Below are 20,582 nucleotides of genomic sequence, written 5' to 3'. Positions count from 1 at the left end.
CGGTGCCTGTTCATGTCCACTGACTTGCAGGTCTTCTATGTGGCATCAGCCTCCTGGGCCCTGGGGGCAAGAGGTATAATGGCAAGTCCCCTCTGCAGCAAAGGTGAGGTGCAGGGACCCAATGCAATAGAACTGACCTTTTTCTGACAGTCTTAAAACAGAAGGAAAATACTGTACAGCCAACGTCCCCTCACGCAGGTTTATTTACCTGTGACTCAGAGGCCATGACAGACAACTTCAGGTTCTTACTGATTCCTATTTTCCCCATCCAGAAAACCTTTCTTTTTAATATCGTACGAACTTGCCATTCTGTAGGCCAAAAACAGCAAATATTAGCAGTTTCCTACAATTCAACCGAATAAAACATGATCACGACCTTTTGTGAAACCATGAAGAAAAGGTGGATATCTCAATATGTGTTTCCAGACTGGCTTTGTTCCTGAAGCACTAACTCTGTTCACTCAGGATTTTAGACCCTGAAGAATAAACATCAGTATCACACCAAGAAAACCAAAAGAATGAAATAATTTTGCATCTACCTTGGAGCCTTTTTAGGACAAGGCAGGACACAAACTTTTAAAAAGCTGCAGTTGTCCCTCTGTATACACAGGGACATGGATTCCAGAACACCCCCCGAGTTTACCCAAATCTATGTATCCACAGGACCCGCGGCCACCCTATGGAACCGCATGTAGGAAACTTCGGCCCTCCACAAAGCCAGGTTTTTTCAATAAGGGTTAGGTTAGAAAAAAAATTAACGTAAGTGATCCTTCGAAGCTCAAAACCCATGTCGTTCAGGGTCAGCTGCATTTACTATTTGTGTCATACCTGAGGCCTGAAAGCCATCATTCTCAATACCTTAACGTGATGGTTAACAAACTAACTGTTCTGATTAGAAAGAGGAAAAAGCTTATTTTTAAGCTGACAATCAGAGTGGGCACTGCTACGGTGAACGTAGAACAGACCTAAGCAAGCACCAAGGCTGGGGTGACTGCCTGTGCTCAGACCCACCAGGGCCCGTTCCTCCATCTCCCTCTGCTGAAAGGGATAACCCCTTCTCCCCCATGACTAAAGGGCCTTTATTGAAATATTCACACGAGAAGTGCTATGAAAAGCTGAAAGGTCACAGATGACATTTTTAAAAATAAACATTAACTTAAGCATTTAACAAGCCCATTATGATTTAAAAAAAAAAAAAGGAATTAAGTTGCTGGGTGTGGTGGCTCATGGCTGTAATCCCAGCACTTTGGGTGGCCGAAGTGGATACATCACCTGAGGTCAAGAGTTTGAGACCAGCCTGGCCAACATGGTGAAACCCCGTCTCTAACAAAAATACAAAAATTAGCCAGGCATGGTGGCAGACGCCTGTAACCCCAGCTACTTGGGAGGCTGAGGGAGGAGAATCACTTGAACCTGGGAGGGGAGGTTGCAATGAGCCGAGATCGTGCCATTGCACTTCAGCCTAGGCATTCAAGTGTGGAACTCCATCTCAAAAAGAAAAAAAAGTATAAAGTTTTCCTTCCAATGAACCTATCATTCAGCCACTGAGGTAACCTATAGGTACTTATTCAGCCATGAGATACACCACAAGAGACATAGGCGAACAGGACACAGTTCCTCCCTGAAAGAAGGCTGCACCCCAACAGAAGGCAGGCACACACTCCGAATGGAATCAGCGTAGGGAACAGATGCTGCTGCAGGTGGAACTGGCTGCACAGAGCACCCGCTCAAGTGTCTGAGAAATAAGGAGCTGTTGGTGGCATCACCTACCGCACCTGAGCTGGGACGCTGGGGAGCCTGTCATCACCACCACCACCCGGGGCAAAGACCCCCAGAACCACACAACGACCTTACAAACTCACCGAGGAGATGACTGAGAAATGTGCGTGGAATGATGTGAACACGCAGACATCAGGGCCACGCGCGGTGTTGGTTTTGTGCATTGACTTGAGCATGCCCCAGGTGCCCAGATGGCTGATTCTGCATTATTTCTGTGTGAGATGCATGTTTGCCTCTGGACTGAGTGGAGACCCATCCTCACCAGTATGGAGGGTACTACCCTATCCACCCAGGGCTCGAGTAAAACAGCAAGGCGGGGAAGACTGAGCTGACTCCACCTGTCTGGCTGATGGGCCAGTGACATCTGTCTTCTGCCGCCCGTGCTCCTGGGTCTCAGCTCCTCAGACCCGGGTGGGATGTGCACCCTCCGCTTTTCAAGTCTTCAAGCCACGCCCTCCCAGGACTCTAGCTTGCAGGCTGTGGGTCCTGGGGCTTCTTGGACTCCGTAGCCCCTGCAGCAAGCCTCCCTCTGGAGACACACACACACCCAGCTGGCTGTCTCTCTGGAGAGCCCTGACTAAAAGCCGCCCCTAAAAGTGGTCTTCACAGTTTCTTTCTAGCCCTAAGATCCCAGCGCCCCTCCTACAATTCTAGGCGGAAAGGTGGACGGAAACCAATGGACAGAGGTGTGTGCCGAGGACACGTCAGGCAGCGGCGCTTGGCAGGAGGGCACTAACGCCCTAAGCAAAGAATCAACGTTGCTTGCCACAAAAATGAGAACGGTCAAGATTTCTTCAAACAGAAATGAATTTGTTTCCTGATTTGCCCTTAATACATAAGAAATCATAAAAGTAGGCCTATTAACAATTACATAAGTCTTTAGAGGCCCCTGAACTACTTCTGTTCCTTTGTGTTTTTATACAAAATAAGCCTGAGGTTAAAGAGAATAACGTCACTGGCTGCAGCTGGGGCCACGCAAGGACACAGCTTATACCCATGAGCTCCCTGGGTGCCCCGAGTCCTTCCCTTGCTATTTATGGAAATATGGGAGAAGCCAGGAGGTCTGAGCATGGACCTGGCCATGCTCCCAAGGGCCGAGGAAAGCACCCATCTGTCCAGTCTTCCTTCCACTCCGCGGTTCCCTCCTACCCGGAGGACTCTTGGGCTGAGGCGGCTCATGCACTCAGCAGCACCACCATTAAACGTATAGCTTCGCATCACTAGGGCCTCCTCTGGCCTCCTCTGACCACCCCTGGACCTGCAGTCAGCACTAGTCTGCAGGACATGCGTGGACAAGGCTGATGGATCACGGCCTTCAACCAGGAAGGTGCCAGGCAAGGAGTCGGAGACACTGGGGATGGAGCAGCACTCACCCGGGGAGGCGAAGGCCGGCAGCGGCCACCACCGAGGACCTCCCTTCCCACCCTGAGGGCAGCTCACCCAGGGAGGCGAAGGCCGGCACCGGCCACCACTGAGGGTCTCGAGGGCCCTTCCCACCCCGAAGGCGGCTGCGATCACATTTCCCATCGCACCAAGTGACCCCTGTGTATTGAGCACAAAGCTTTTCAACATTCGAATCAATAAGGAATCACAAGACGGACATTCCCTCAATCCAAATGGCCAGCCCATGAAACAGACACGCAATCCTCATACACATTTCCTGTGGGAAAGTCAATCCATCCCTGGGGCCTCGCGCCAGGGGTGGGGGAGCATCATGGGGAGAAGCCCCAGCCTGGCTCCTCCCCCTACAGCTCCTTTTCCCTCTGCCTCCCTGCCCCCCCACCCCCTCCCTAGCTTCAGAGGCTCCTTCCTCAAATTCTTTCCCCTTGATGAAGTCATTCATTCCCAAAATACAAAGCAAAGGCATGGGGGCTCAAGAGAAAATCCACACCGTGGCTCCTGTTTTAGATTCTCATAAGTTTGAGAATAACCAAGCAAGAATCTTTGGCATCTGAATGTGGTTTGAAGGCATCTGAGCACAATGTCCGGCACTGGCCCGGAGTGGATCATGGGTGTCTGGGACATCTTCATAACTCGACACCAATTAGTTTGAAACATCACTAGCAGAATAGAACTATGTGAATAGCTACTTCTCTGTTAAAAGTAGGAAAAGACTCCAAGCTGCCCTCAAGGAACATCCTTCCCATGAGGAGTTTCTGCATCGAGCCTTTCAGGCACAGGCGTGGCCCCCGGGCCCGACTCCCTCATCCCTGTGTCATAAAGCAGCAAAGACGGTGGGGAATAAGGCAAGTGAAGGAGTCAGTTCCGCAGAAGCCACAGCCCCTCTCGCAGTGTGGGAGCCAAGTCCAGAGACCTGGAAACCCCAGGGTTCCCAGGGAGGAGGGCAGAACAATGCCATTTCCCCCTAGTGTAGGGAGACAGCACCCCACGTCCTCTGGCCTTAATGGAAGAGAGACTTCACATAAATGATTCGAATGAATCCACCACACACAGAAAATGGGCTAAGGGCTAAGACACCCATTTAAATGCCTGCCAAAACACATTAAAGGAACACACAGATAAGCGAGGTTCTTCTCTTATCCAAGAAATATTCAGAAACAAATCCAGGAAGCAATCTCTTTGCAATCAAAAGACCAATTCAGAAGTGCAGATTAAAAATCAAGACACAACTGAACCCTTAATACACCAAGAACCAAGTTCCATGGAAATGTAATCACGTCACCAACTCCCAGCTGAAGGAAGCAGCACTGGCCACTGACCAGCTGTTCAGTCGTGGGTCAGTGAATGAAAGGCAATGCTGCCCAGGACAACGACGAGATGTTAACCTGAAAAGGGCAAAATCGCAGAGGCTGGAGGGACCTTCCAGGTAACCTGGCCCCCTCAGTGGACAGAGGACCCCCGTGGGGCCACAGAGCCTAGAGCTCCAGTGTGCTCGGGGCAAGCACTCAACTGCAACCCTGATGTCCGAACGCCTTCTGCCCTTCTCCGTCTCTGCCCCATTAACAGGGAATCCGTGAATGCTAAGGAAATGTGATGCATTTCACAATACATTTAGATTTCTAGCAAATTAAAGATAAACAGTGAGAAACTTTGGGAATTAACCAAAATACAGTTCACTGAATGCCCAAACTCAAAGCTAGTCTCCAAGAGGTGATAAGCTGTGTGTGGTGATGAATGCCTGTAAATCCCAGCAGTTGGGGAGGCTGAGGCAGGAGAATCACTTGAGCCTAGAAGGTTAGGGTTGCAGTGAGCTGTCATTGTACTGCTGCACCCAGCCTGGGAAACAGAGTGAGACTGTCAAAAAAAAAAATTAAAAGAGTTCAAATGAATTCGCCCATACCCTTTAAATTTTCATTTGGGTGCATGAGGTGATCTAGTTCCTTTTTCCCTTGCAATACATGAATAATCTAACAAATAATTAAATATAATCTAACAATTACTTTGGAAAATTTAATTATTTTCCCATTTCATTATTCACTATTTCAGGGAAAAAGTTAAAATTATTCCCTCTTTCAGGGAAAAAGCTAAAAATCATTTTAAACCTTCCTTCCACAAAACAATGTTCAGTCATCTCTATCTGCTTTATAATGTGGAATTCAGCTTCACAAGTCTACAATACAGTTTTTGTTAAACACTGTTTACGTAGACAGGCAAGAGAAACACGGTCTATGTAGAAGCAGCAGAAGACACGTTTTAACAGAAAAGGGAGAAGATACCACCGTGTGGAGCTTCTGAAAATTCTGTCCTCATCTTGCCCACACAACACACAGAAAACAGCCAAGCACGTGCCTAGTGTCCAACAGGAGCACAGAAAGGACAGGGATCCCTCCAGTTGTTTAGTGACCAGCCCCACTTGTCACCGCCACATAACAAAATCCGCACGGCAACTTCAGCACGTTTCATTCATGATTCCACAGAAATCAGGTTGAAGAACTGGGAGATGTTTTACCCACCTTTAAAATCCAAGTGTGGGACTAATAAACACATTATGGGTTCACTTAACTTTTCCAAATTTTTACTTGGAGAAACCTATAAAGTTCTTGTCAGTTACATCCTTAAGTTTTTCAATAATTTTTAAATGCAAAGGTCGGGCAAGACTTGTAAGGAGGTACACACATACAGCCCAGTGCGGTAGCTCACACCTGTAATCCCAGCACTTTGGGAGGCTGAGGTGGGCGGATCACGAGGTCAGGAGATCGAGACCATCCTGGCTAATACGGTAAAACCCTATCTCTACTAAAAATACAAAAAATTAGCCAGGTGTGGTGGTAGGCGCCTGTAGTCTCAGCTACTCGGGAGGCTGAGGCAGGAGAATGGCCTGAACCCAGGAGGCGGAGCTTGCAATGAGCTGAGATTGCACCACTGCACTCCAGCCTGGGTGACAGAGGGAGACCGTCTCAAAAAAAAAAAAAAAAAAAAAAAAAAAAAAAAAGGAGGTACACACATACATGCCACATTCTTCTTCTCTCAAAGAGAAGGGCCCTTTTTTAAGATTCCAGATGGAAATGTGGTTGTCCCCCTGCTTTCGAGAGGATGGGCTGTTTTAAGCATGAACAGACTTTTCCTCCATGCACCGAGGATACACCATGGGGGACATTGCTGCCGCCGCCTCCCCAGTCTCTGCTCAGGGTGGGGCAAGGGGAGCTCATCTGTCTCCCGTGTACACTGTCAACAGGCCAGGTGCTCAGGAGGGGACTTCCAGGACTCGCTGAAGGCATTAGTTAGCAGGGCAGGCAGTGCCTCGTGCTGGTGGGCATCCAGCAGTAAGGGGGTCTTGCACTTTACTCCCCAGGCCCAGCCCCAGAGGGGAAAGAGGCACCTGTATCGTAACTAATGTGTATTTATAGACACACAGAGACTCTGCAGTGCAAGGCGCAGAACTAGAAGGAATCATGGAAATAAGAGGGAAGACATTTGGTTACGACTGGCAGAGCCACCCCAAGCCTCGCACTTCCTGCCGGAGCCCTCACTGACCAGACTCCTCCGGGGTCACTGCCGCTGCCTTGCCCAGCTCACGACAGGGCAGATGGTGACAGAGCCTCAGAACAACCTCCCACTCCTTCCTCACTAGCCCAGGGGACAAGCTGCTCATGAGTGTCCCAAAGCCTGAATGCAGGAACACAGAGGTGACTGAGCAGAAAGAGGGACAGCCACAATGGCCACGGGTGTACGGATATTGCTGGGCAACCCAGCAGCGCTTTCCACCTTAAAGAGGACGTCCACGGGTGTGCGGATGCTCTCGCGTGACCCAGCAGTCCTTTCCACCTTAAAGGGGAATGGCCACGGGTGTGCGGATATTTCCGGGTGCCCCAGAGCCCTTTTCACCTTAAGGAGATTTTCACAGTCTCAGTTCAGTCTCCAAACTATTCAGTGAGATTGGAGGAGTACCACTGTGGACCAACACTGATTGGCACCAAGTAAGGGCAATTTTATAACCAAGTCTCGATCATAAGAGAATCAGGTCTTTGGCCATCTGGTCAAAGCTCTTTCTGTAACAAAGTTGGATAATTAAGTTGCACTTTGGTTTTCCAAATCTTGCTACAGAAACCACATCTTCCTAGGTGTGGCTCCGTGGTGTCACGTGCACACATCAGTAGCCAGGCTTGCCAAGACTCAAGGCACGTTACACGTTCACCTGAGAATGCCGCTCTATCGTTGAGGGCTCTGGCGTGCTCTGAAATGAATTTGCCACTTCAGCCTACACTCTACTTCCTTGTTTGGTTAAAGAAAACCAAAAGGAAGAATTTGTTTTGGCCAATCGCCTGCTGCACCCAACTGCAGAGGTTTTAATTATAGTACTTTCATTGCATCCTAGAAAGCAAAGTCATATAGATCAACTCATTATTACCACTCCAAAGGTTTAGTAAATCTCCAGATAATCAGGTCAACATTCTAACAAGCTACATTAAGGGTTATAATACTCAAAATTTAAAACTACATCAATGCTTCAAAAAAACCACCATTCCCATTTCAGATGGCCAAATGCATATGAGAAAGAAATGTGCTGAGTGCATTTTTTTGCTAATCTTATGGAGAAACTGCCACTTTAAAAACGGCTCTAGTTCCTGGCTCCAGATGGGTGTGGTGGGTTGCCTCACTCATTTTCAACTCCACCTGAAGCTGGGAAACTAGAAATTCATTCCCAGACTTCAGGGCATGAGAATTCCCACTTCTGGAAACAGCCTGGAATGCAGATTTGTAGCAGAGAATTCTTTCCTGCCCACCCTAACCATCCTCTGTGGAAGGCAACAAAGACAAGTCCACCTACCTAGGTGCAACTGCACCACGAAGAACCATTTCAAGGTGGGAGGTGCCCACTGCTCCAACGGCAGGCCTCCCAGCATCTCAGAGCAGCCAGAACTTCTCCCTCCTTCACAGGGAAGGGGAAACAAGGCCAGGAGGAAGTGGTTGGGGAAGCAAGCGATGGGGTGGCTGATTGGGGATCAGAGGTTTCCTCAGAGGGGACTCAGGTTCGGGTAAGGAGAGAAGAGGAGGAACCAAGATTTGGCTAACAAGCGTTTTGTCCTGATTGATCAGTGGGAACAGGCAGTTTAATTAATCACTTATAAGGCAGAGATGGGGGGGTTTGAAGGCCTGTGCCTGGGCTTGTCCTCAGTAAATGGTCATTCGCAAGTCAGCCTAAGCCACATGGGAAGGGGCTTCTTGCAGTAAACAACGTAGGGGCATAGTTGTGGGGAAGGAGAATGTCTTAACAATCAGTGTTTTACAGGATCACAGGGCTCAGGCAATGTTCAGTATTGTCACACACCAAGGTTTTTACAGTCTGAAGAAAACTACAGTCCTAAGGTGTCAGTTCTCAAAGCCCTTAAGTTCCTCCTGCTAAGATTCCCAGAGGGTCTCCACTTCTTGCACCGAACCCCAACTTGCACAGGCACTTGCGTCTTCCTCCTGCAGCAAATGCAGATGAGAAGGCTGCAGCTCTGTTGCAGTAATGATGCCATGGCAGCCCTAACACAGCAGCAGAACAATGGCTCTGGCCTGAATGTACCCAAAACCTCATGCTGAAACCATCTCCGATGGGATACATTAAGAGGTGGGGCCTTTGGGAGGTCCCGCTCTCAGGACTGGGTTTGGTGTCCTTGTTGGGAGACCTGAAGGAGCCCTCTTGTCCTCCACCATGTGAGGCCTGATGAGATGCCCGCTGCCATGCAAGACCTGGCCAGATGCTGCCGTCTGTGAGCCACAGGCCCTGGGGCACCAGATCTGCAGAGGTGCCTTGACCTTGGACTTCCCAGCCTCCAGAGCTGTGAGCAATAAATGTCTATTTACAAATAACCCAATCAACAGCAGCCAGACAGAGACAGTAATGTTACATTAGCCACTTTCTCAGTGGGCCAGAGGCCTCCCCATGAGCCACCACTGTAAAGCAAGAACTTCCTGAAGGATGGAAAAGGGTTCACAAGGAATTCTACCCAGCACCAAGGTGTCTGTCCTTTCTCACAGGAAGACAGCTGAGCCACGGCAGGAAACTACAGGGTGGGTGGGGCTGGATAGTAACCTGTCACCTGCTCATCTAAGCCTCAGTCTCCCGCCTCTCGACAGCAAGGGTAACACCCCTCACCTGAGCTGCTGGGGGAGGTAAGAGTGCTGGGTGATTAACAATTGTTAGCTCCACAGAAATTAGGCAAAGAATCCTCCCCTACATCTTATAAAACCAAACCAGCCCAGGAATTCCACATTACTACTAATTTGCATGGGAAAATGCTGGATTCTCATAAGCTCTGGCATGTCATTTGTATTAATAAAGTTTGCAGAGTTTTCATATACTAAGTATATAAAACAGGAAAATAAATCATGCAATTTGGAGGCTGAGGCTTGGAGGCTGAGGCAGGAGCATCACTTGAACACAGGCGGCGGGGGTTGCAGTGAGCCGAGACCGTGCCACTGTACTCCAGTCTGGGTGACAGAAGGAGACTCCATCTCAAAAAAAAAAAAAAAAAGATATTGCTGCTTGATACTAGTAAAGTGGGCAGATTCTACATGCCCACTCTTATTCAAAGTTCACCTAACACTGACTCAGGAACTCTGTCCCTGATGTGCTTGAAGTTTTAATGCTAACAGTGTTAAAGACCACTTCCCCAGGAGCTCTGAACAAGTATTTCCGGTATACGCTGAACGAGACCACACACTCTGTGACCGAAATCTAACTTCCCAGACCCAAACTACAGAACCACAGAAGACACCGCTTCTGTCCAACTTTGTGTTCTGCCATCGTTTGTGTCCATTATTTCCTACAAACCATCTCATTAGAATTTAGAGCACACAAAAGGCCGATACAACAGGGTTACTTTTCAAAGGTTTGGAAGTGAAGAACAGATACAATGCATTAACTTCCTATTGCTGCTGCAACAAATTACCACAAATGCAAACCTCCTCTCAACCCTGGAAGTCAGGAGTGCCAGGGCTGAAGTCAAGGGGTCAAGTAGGTTGTGTTCCTGCCTGGAGTCTCCCAATTCCTAGAGGCCACAATGCAGCTTGGCTCACAGCCCCACACCCCTCCGACCGCTGCCCCAGCCTCAGCCCTGCACCCCTCTGGCCCCTGCCCCACCCTTGGACCCATGCCCCTCCGGCCCCTGCATCACCCCCCCCACCCCCGCCGCCCTCAGCCCCACAGCCCTCTGGCCTCTATCTCCTTCTCAGGTCTCCTCCTCTGGGGCAGACCCTCATACTCCCTCTCAACCAGGCACATGTGAGGACACTGGACCCCACCTGGACAACCCAGGGTCCTCCCCCATCTCACTGTCCTTTACAGTCACATCTGCAAAGCCTCTTTTGCCATGGAAACTTCATTATACTAACATAATCATTTAACAAGTCCATTCTAATGATGTAAAAATTGGCATTGTTTTCCTAATGAACAGATCAGTCACCCATGTAACCTATAAATATTTGACTATTAAATATACAATACTGTAGGAGACAAAGATGAGGAAGACGGTTCCTCCCTGAAAGACGACTGGACCCTAGACAGAGGGATGAACATTCTGAACAGAATCAACATAACTCAACATTTGAGTCGGAGAGGCCAAGCAATAAGACTTTCAAAAAAGCAACCAGAAAGTATGTACCAGTGCCTGTAGTTCACAGTTGAGCCTGGTGTCATGAGCACGAGCGTGTGGACATGCACACCAGGCCCAAGTTTAAGATCAAATATAAGGAGCTTTCCAACTATAGTATTTAACTAGCTCTTTCTACAAAAATAGCCTCTTGATTACAGTTTTTATCCAAAAAGTTCTTTGTAATTAAAGAAATTAATTTTCCCCTAAAAGACATTTCTCTATCTATTGCCCCATATAAATGAAATGGGTATACTAAAGAAAGAAGACAAATGTTTGACTTAGCGGGTTTGCCTATGACTTGGATAAGCATGATTTTCTTCTGACCAAGCAGGGAGCAGCTGGACCAGACTGCAGGGAAGGAAAAACAAATTTCCACTCTGACCTCAGTTGGGCACCAGAGTCTTCCCTGTCAGAATGTGGGTGTGGTGCTTCCCACACACCAGCCTCTGACAAAACTCAGCCCAAGGGTGTGGGAAAAGGCCATCTACTCCTGAAAAAGCTATAAAGTGCAGACACATCAAAAGCTTCAGAAGACTGTAAAGCGCCAAGGAGACCAATGCACCCTTGGAGTTTACAGCAAATGGTCAGCATCACAGGTGCCTGAGGTCCAGGGTCAGCTCCCAGCTGCCGCGACGACGTAAGCGCAACCCTGGCTTCCCCTCTGACACAGAGAGCTGGTCACTCCACCGGCAGCACTCAGAGATCAGAACATTCTAGATGAAATCAACGTGTTCCTTTTAAAATGGGGAACTGGGAAGCACAACTGAAGCTCTACGACTATCTCAACTGCTGGGCTTCGGGGTAGCATTAGGAAATCATGAGAATCCAAATCTCAGTTTCATACAGATTCACTGCAGGTTCCAGAATTTCCTGAAACGTTCTTCAGATTTACTCAGGATTTCCTTGCCAAAGCTAATAAAGTCTACATTCCTATGGAAAAGCCACCATAAGCACCACCACAAATAAGATCAACTGGGGCCCGCCCTTCGCACCAAACATATAAACTGTTACTCACACAAGACTGTGCTGGAGGGAGCTCTCAGCTGAAGCCGAATCCGTGAGATTTCATTATCCCCATTTTGGATCGAGTGTGAAGACTGTCAGCAAACCAGGGCCCCAGTGTGAAGCAGAGAACAGATCCTCTGACGCCTGCCTGAACATCTCATTCCCACCTCTGTCTTGGATATTGAACACCCTCAGAGCTACTGAGTCACCCACATTTGCAGATCATTTATCCTGCTACCAGGATAACATAATTATGCGATAAAAATGCCTTCTCAGGGCTTTGTCATACTCAATAAGGAAGCTCAGAAGGCTAGGTAAGCCCAAGAAAGGGGGAAGCAGCCTCCAGACAGACAAAAACCAAGGAAAACCATGCAGAGACTCTCTCCAGAGAGCAGAAACAGAGCCCGCTGTAGCCTTTCAGGCCCTGCTGCCCGCAGCCCTGCATTAGGTGGCACCATTTCCACAGATGCATCCTGCTGGGCCCATTTGAAAGGTCCCGCTTGTGAGACATTCACCCCCCGCCCCACTTCCAGCTCCTGCAAGACCCGCTGCAGCCCCATCCACCCCGGGGGCCGACTGTGCAAGTCTTCCTGGGAGATCCCTCAGAGCCTGCAAAGCGACTGAGACTAGGAAGCACCAAGTATCCAGAAACGCACAAACCCATTCTCGTGCTGCTTCCTGGGTTTCAAGTTGTCTTCAGAACGAGTCCTGCATAAACCCCAGGCTGGGGAGCCAGCCACGGCCCAGCAGCACCCAGTTCATGCGCTCCACACACCCCACAGGGGACCACCGAGGCCCCAGCAAGTTCTGTCCGCGGGGCAACACTCCAACCATAGCCACAGTTCAGGATTGGCCACTCGCCCCGCTGCCGTAATTACCTGCTGTGATCTGAATTCTCATTGGTTGGGAAGGGGATCTCACTGCTCAAGCACTCCCTGCTGCCTCCTTGCAAACAAAAAAATATCCAAAACCCCTCTTAAAGAACATTTACTATAACCTCAAAACAAGACCCATCCTGAGACCAGGGAAGATATACACGCATTTCTGACATCTGGAGGGCGTCAGTGACCGACACCACGGCTTCCGTGTGGTGTGTGAAGCGGGAGGCCTGTCACGGTGACTCAGGCTGGGGTCTGAATAGGAGTCTTCTTAGCAACTAGGCAACCAGGACGCACACCCCAAAACCCACGTCCCTGCACTCATGTACCTGCCACAAATGCTGCGTGGCCATCGACACCAGTTGTGAACCAAGACCGATCTGTGTCCTGTGGCCCTCACAACGTCCCTACATGCCTGGGCCCAGCACAGGCCTGCACGGCACCCTGCTCGCCTCCAGTGGGGCTCTCTCCTGCCAAGGGGGATGGCCCTGAAGTCCGTTGAGATTTCCAAAGCTCTACAAAGTCATCCTTCCTCCTGCTTGTTCAGAAGGCCTAAAGCCTTGAAGACACCAGTGAGAATTGAGCTAGCCTCAAGGCAGCTCAAACACCTAAACACAGGAACGCTGGACCTCTCTGCCCTCGAGAGCAGCTGATAACCCACTGGGCTGAGCAGAAGGCACAGACGTCACATCCAGATGCCAGTAGCGCTCACGTTTGCATTCCAGGAGCCACAATGTGAGTCCCTCCAAGGCTTCCAAGTCCCACTTGATTGTTTTCATCGTATCTCTGTAACATCAGAGATTTTATACCTAATGGTATCTATGAGATCGTCTCTACTTTTATGAGCACACATGCTCCCTGACTTACCATGGGATGAAACTGTTCCAATAAACCCAACGTAAGCTGAAAATATCCTAAATAGAAAGTGCATTTGACATAATAGTTTCAACTTACAACGGGTTGATCCACAGGCAGCCCATCTCGGGCCAAATAATGCACTGAGTGTGACTAGTTCACACCATCACAAGGTTGAAAAAAAATCACAAATGTAACCATTGTGAGCCAGGGACCTCCTGTATTGTGGCTCCTGTCTTCAAAGACAACAGAAACCTCTTCTTAGACAAGAATCAATTTATAATCCTCAGAATGTTAAACTAAAATTAGTTTAACAATCTACAGGTTCAAAGAAAGCCAAAGTAGGCCCACAAGGCCATTTGTGCCATTCGCTAACACACATGACTCTGTAATAACCCTCACCACAGTCCCTCAGGGTGGATCCCAGAGGCGGCTGAGGCTTGTGGCTACGGACACTAATGACACCAAAATCAGAGTACGCAGGTGCAGTCAAGTCATATGACTTCTGCACTAGAATATGCACAAATGTTCATCAGCAAATCTGATCTTTGCTTTATCTCCCTCCCATGACCTAAAAAGGAGTCCACCACACACTCCCCACTTCAAAAACATAATTCATACTTGCATTCAATTCTGGGCATTCGGAATAGACCTAATGGGGAATTAAACCTCTCCTCCAACCCATTACCTTAGTCTTCTTAGAGGATGAAGGATTTTGCATAACACAAGGCAGCATATAAAAGATCTTGTATAGAAACATACTTTCAAGTGGTCCTCATTATAGTAATTCAACTAATACACAAAGGACCCAACACACAGCACAATGTCTATTAGAAGAATGATTAATTTGTTCCCCTAAAAATCCTAACATCTACACAGAGAAAATACCCTATACACATTTTATTATTCTTTACCACTATAGTCATACAAAGGAGTATCACAAAAGCAAAAGAACACATTTGGTTTGACTCGCAGTTCTAAATTTAATATAAAATTGCTAAAACCACCAAGACAAACATGACTATGAAATATTTAACGATCTTCACCTAAATTCAAGTCACCATTCAACCACCAATACCTCTGCTCTCCTTACAAGAACTTTTCAAAAGTAAATCCTGGAATTAAGAGGACAAGTTTTTCTGTGATAGAAATTAGGAAGAAATTGGTTGAAGGCGGTTCCTTGGCTGTCAAACTTTTTCTCAATAGTATTTTGTATAATAAAAGCATCAAACCGATCTTTACATTAACTTACAATCTATCAAGCAATACTGGAGCAAGCTTTAAATATTTGCTACGTTCTGTCAGGGCTGACTGACATTAAATCAGCATCAGTCTCATGTCTTGCAGCATCCACAGCTCGTCTTCTCAAAACCACTTAAGATTTCATAATTAACTCAATGAAATAATGAAAGTCACCTCCTTGATCTTTGACATGAAGGGACAATTTTCCCCCAAAATAGTACCTTTCCTTGACATGATTTAATCTGTGGTTAGAGTATTTAACAGGATTTCTTTCCTTCTTAGAAAATAAAATATACACCTTTATAATAGGAAAAACACTAACTGATAATGCTATAGCTTAACCAGGTCAAAAGCGTTTTCTTTAAGTTAAAAAAAGAACCTAACTACATCTTTGGACCTTATGTGAGGTGGTGTCCAGGGTCACTGGGACCCCTGCTTGGTCAGTGCAGCGGGCTACCAAAGACAGAAACCCAAGCGTTCAAAGCCCCTTCCCAACGGTTCATCCCAGTGGAAGCCATGGGCACAAAGGAATGCGGCATTCCACGGAGGGCTTTGGGGATAGGCTGCTTGAGAACATCAAAGTGGCTCACGCCCCCCGAATATGAAGCCAGTGACTGCTCCCAGCTTCAATGCAGCACCATCCACAGCAGCCAAGGTCCAGAATCACCTGAGTGCCCATCAACAGGGGATGAAGGAAATGTGGCCCGAACATACACAGGAGCAATACTCCACCACACAGCGGAGAGCCCTGTCATCCGCGACAGCATGGATGGAGCTGGAGGACATTACATTAAGCGAACGAACCAAGCAAAGAAATGGCGCATGTTCTCACTCATAAGCAGGAGCTGAGAGCAGATCTCATGGAGGCCAAGAGTGGGTCAACAGGGCCCAGCAGAGCCCACTCATAAGCAGGATGCGCAGAGGCTGGTAACAAGCACAAACACACAGCCTAATGGGAGCACAAGACCTACTATTGACAAATCAACAGGGGCATGGCAATGGGTCATCTACTGTGTATTATCAAAACAGCTAGGAGAGAATAATTTGAACATTACCAGCACAAGGAAAAGAAAATATTTCAAGTGAAAGACATCCCAAGTACCCAGATTTGATCAACATAGGGATGAATCAAGATATCACATGCACTCAGAAAATATGTACATATATTATGTATCAACAAAAACAAAAACCAATGACAGAACCATTTGCGAAGCACATGCAGGAGAAGAATGGGAAGCCTGACGTGGTGTGGCTGTGTGTCCCCACCCAAATCTCATGCTGAACTGTAACCGTGTTGGAGGTGGGACCTGGTGGGAGGTGATTGACTTATGGGGGTGGTTTCTAATGGTTTATCACAATCCCTCAAGTGTTGTCCTCATGATAGTTCTCCCGAGATCTGGTTGTTTGGAGGTGCATGGCACCTTCCCCTTCACTCTCTCTCCCCTTCCAGCCATGTGAAGGCATGCCTGCCTCCCCTTCACCTTCCACCATGATTGTAAGCGTCCCCAGATGTAGAAGCCTGTACAGCCCCTAGAACTGTATGCCGATTAAACCTTTCTTCCTTATTACCCAGCCTCAGGTAGTTCTTTATAGTAGTGGAAGAACAGTACAGTCCTCAGGCCCAGTAATGTTTTCCTTCTACCAAGCGGCCAAAAAGGGTCCCACACCCTAGCTGGTTTTCCGAAGCCTTTGCCAGAATGCTGAGGCTGGAGATATTAACTTTCCCCATCTCTGGCAAACCAGATGGGGCATCCTATTTGCCTCTTACCGCCTTTCTCAGAGAAACCCCACCTCTGAAACAGCCTCCGCCAGGGGCCTCCTTCAGCAGCAGCAAAGCTGAGTATTCCTTGCACTTTCCTTCTTCTGAACAAGTAAACATCTTAAGCTTGTTTTTCCATCTTCCCAGCTCATTGAAAAAAAATCTTATGCTTTCTATTTTCCTCACACACACACATAGAAGAGAAGTGCCGTGAGAGCAGGGGCTCTTGTTTTCCCGGATCTGAACCTGGCCCTCAAACACTAGTCGAATTCATACTAACACGATATCCAGAGGCAGAAATGCAAATATCCCCACCACTTCAAATACCCCTAAGGATCTAACAGGCCCAGTGGACCATGTAACTATGGTTTGTGCTGGGCCATTCAACTGGTGTCCAAATCCCTGTCCAAGCGAGCTCTTTAATTTTGAGACTTTTCAGACAGCTTTTTTGTTGTTGTTCTGTTTTTATTAAACGGATCTATTACAATTACAATCAAGAATATCCCAGGCCGAGTGTGGTGGCTCATGCCTGTAATCCCAGCACATTGGGAGGCCAAAGTGAGCGAATCACCTGAGGTCAGGATTTCAAGACCAGCCTGGTCAACATGTTGAAACCCTATCTCCACTAATACAAAAATGAACAAGCCATGGTGGCAGGCACTTATAATCCCAGCTACTCAGGAGGTTGAGGCAGGAGAATGGCGTGAACCAGGAGGTGAGGCTGCAGTGAGCCAAGATCGTGCCACTGCATTCCAGCCTGGGCAGCACAGCAAGACTGTCTCAAAAAAAAAAAAAAAAAAAGTAAACCAACACACCCACTTAGTTCTTCACCAATGTCAGATACATCGTTAAAAGAAAAATAATATGAAAGCATGTTTTTAAATTTCAGTGTTCAATTTAACCATATCTTTTAAGAAGATATGAAGATAGAAGTTCCCCAAGATTCGGGGGAGAAAAAAGCAGTTAAGAAAATTTTAAAACCTCTGGAGAAAAACGAGTGTGGGGTAAGACCTCAAGGCGAAACTTTTTCTTTGCACTTCGATTTCAAAAGAACAGAGATGCCCAAAATATGAACTCTCCCATCTGCATTTTATATTCCTCTATGTCCTTTGAGAGGCTGGAGATGGGATCCCAGGTTCCAAAGTGCCTGGCCATGGCTCACATCAGGTGGCATCTTTCACAGCCTTTTACTCCCCTGACTGTGCCTAGAGAGCTCTGTGGCCCAATTTACACAAAAAGGTCCAAATTTACACATGTTCATCACTTTGAGCAAAGTCTCAAGAAATGAGACAAATATTGACACTCCACAGAAGCAAGTATTCTCTTCCGAAAAGTCAAGTGTCAGGTTCCCATGAGCCAGGCAGTTTGGTTACAGAAAGTACTGGCTGACTTGCTGGTTTAGTGTTAAATGCATTTACAATGTTAAGTGATCCGGCCCCCCTCCCAGTGGGTGTGCACGTTGAGCTGGCTGCAGTAGTGATGCTCATTGACCACGTTCTTTCCTTTGGTTTTGCTTCAAGCAGCGCACCCCACATCCAAGAAGAGACCATAGGATGGCATCGAGGTCTAGGACTGTTCTAAGGAGACCTGCAGGCCAACTGCCTTGTCTGCAAATAGTCTCTCATTTCAGAGGAAATCACTGAACAGAGTTCGTAACACGTGAATTTTAAAAATTCATATTTCTAATTTCATACCATTAGAACTTTTGAAGAACAGATGTACACCTGCTCCAAGTCAATGAGAGGACACTCGGACAGTCCCTCACAGGTCCTCGGCCTCCACCTCCCACCTAGAAAATGTCAGCTCAAGCCGATCACAGCACAGTGCGATTTTCTGTAAATAATGTGCACGCCTGCATCTGAGCTGAGGTGTGAATGTCTGGAATGTGCCTGCCAGGCCCAGGAGGAACTGCAGCAGCTGTGGGGACACACCGCTAAGGAATCCGATTTGGAAGGAAATCAAGGCAACTAAAACCAGTTCCACGGTTTTTTCTTGGCAAGGCTTGACCAGGCAAACTGTTGTCACTGTTGCTAATTCATGGTAAGTGGGATGGGGACTTAACAGTAAGTGATTAGAGCAATTACTGAATTTGCTGCTCAATTACAATAGCAGAGATTCCTGAGAATGGAAGAACTGTTGCCCAGGAAGAGAGTTCAACAGGTCCTCCCCAAGCCCCAGGAAACATGGCATTTCCTCGCACCTCCGCTTTGGTCCCCCGGCCACCACCCTCCTGATCTCGGCCATCTGATGGCATCACTCCCCACAGCTGGAAACACCTGACCTCTTGTCACCCTCCCATCTACCCTGCCTTCCTCCAGCCCAGCAGTGTCAGGGATGCCCACATACAGGACCAGGAAACCAGGGTTATCCTAAACCAGTGCCTGCATTCAAAGTCCTCCACAGCAGGACAATCACCAATTTCCAATAATCCCAGAACCTTCCACCTCAAAACGGGAGCACATTTAGATTCAAGCCGACAACACTGCATTCTCTTGCCATGTACACATGGAGGCATGTCAGGTTCCACCTAAAGCTATCATCAGGTTCCACGCTGCCCAGGACCCCAAGCCTAGTCACTCTGCATGATCTCAATTCACCACCCACAGAGAAGCCTGCAGTTTTCTTCTGGTGCATGGTGTGGATGGTGGATGCATTTCCCCTGAAGACTTGGATACGGGACCCTGGCCAAGGAGGCCAGTCAGCAAGGCCTGGACATGCCCCTCTGCTGTCTACACACAGTACCCAAGTCTAGCAGTGCTGACTCTGTGGTGGGATCCATCTGGGCCTTCAGAGGACCCGGGGCACAGGAACCGTGCAGCCTGGCTGCAGCCAGAGGCCTAAGGGATCCCCATGAGGCTCTCCAGCCAAGGTGTCCTCACCACAGGCAGAACCATGCAAGAGAGCTGCCTGCTGAACTGGAAACATCCCAATCTGCTCAGTCAACACTGAAAGACAACAGCCACCTACAGCTGCTGAGCCCCAAAACGTGGCCACTGGGCCTGAAGGGCTGAATCTGGAATTTAATCTGTGAAGTTCTTTTCAAATGTGTTTAGCTATATAATCAAATCTTTATTCTAATTAAATTTAAAGGAGCCTCTGGCTATGGGCTCCCTTGTTGGGCATCACAGCTCCAGGGAGTAAGAATGGGAAGGAGAGGCCCAGAGCCTCTCCACATTCTCCACGCTAATTCAACACGTCATCATAAGAAAAGGCACTCCAGCAGGAGAGGTGTGCATGGGAAGAACTGGGTTGGCCCCGACACAAGCATGACCCCCATGGCATCACAACTGCCTCAGCCAACAGGCAAAAGACATTGATGCCCACCTCGACAGGCCACCAGATGTGATGACGCACCCCAAGCCCTAGTCTCACAGCAGCCAGAGACCACCCGCTGCTCATCCCAGGTAAAACAGGCAGAGCTGCCCGAGCCCTCAAAAAGAAGAATTAAGGCAATTCCCGTGATTCCCACGACATACATGACACTCCTCACAGACAGACAGACTTCACTGTGAATGTACAGAGGACGGTGCAGTTCCTAGGTGGGCTGCTTCTTCCATGGATCGGGGAAGAAACCAGATGTTTCCTTGTAGGAGAATCATTTGTACCATGATTAGACAGAAGACAGCAGGTGGCTGATGTTATCAAATCACCAAGCACCGCACGGCTGCTTCTCCGAGGAGGACCTGGAAACTTGCAGCCACCCGTATAGAGGCCGCAGTGTTTACAATGGAGACATGGGTGACTGAGGTCTGGCTTCCTCAGGGAAGCTAAATTTGAACTTTCACCACTGAGGAATTGGTCATTTACAGTCACTCACCCTCAATGCAGAAGAGGGCTCAAGACACTGCACCAGACTTCAACACTCAGGGTTAGCGTCAGGGTTAAATTCACAAGTTTTACAAAATGTATTTACTTGGGATGCCAGAAGAGATGTAGCTTCACAAACACCACCCCCCTCCCCCATAAGGGTTTGCTTAGCCCTTTCACTAGTGGATCTCACCAACGGATGACACATCCACACCT

The 20,582-nt window shown here is 48.1% G+C and overlaps 1 protein-coding gene across 1 annotated transcript in view; it reads right to left on the bottom strand.

The window, feature by feature from the left end:
• LOC114680389 (ATP-dependent 6-phosphofructokinase, platelet type-like) overlaps positions 1 to 11,900 on the bottom strand; it is a 67,832-nt gene extending 55,932 nt beyond the window's left edge. Inside the window, exon 1 of the mRNA XM_077943033.1 lies at positions 11,836 to 11,900. The gene's annotated coding sequence lies outside the window, so the exon portion shown is untranslated. The remainder of the gene's footprint in view (positions 1 to 11,835) is intronic.
• Positions 11,901 to 20,582: the final 8,682 nt, after the last annotated feature.

Source organism: Macaca mulatta, chromosome 8 (genome assembly GCF_049350105.2).
Source record: "Macaca mulatta isolate MMU2019108-1 chromosome 8, T2T-MMU8v2.0, whole genome shotgun sequence".
NCBI classification, from domain to species: Eukaryota; Metazoa; Chordata; class Mammalia; order Primates; family Cercopithecidae; genus Macaca; species Macaca mulatta.
This window is presented reverse-complemented; position numbering and strand designations above follow the sequence as displayed.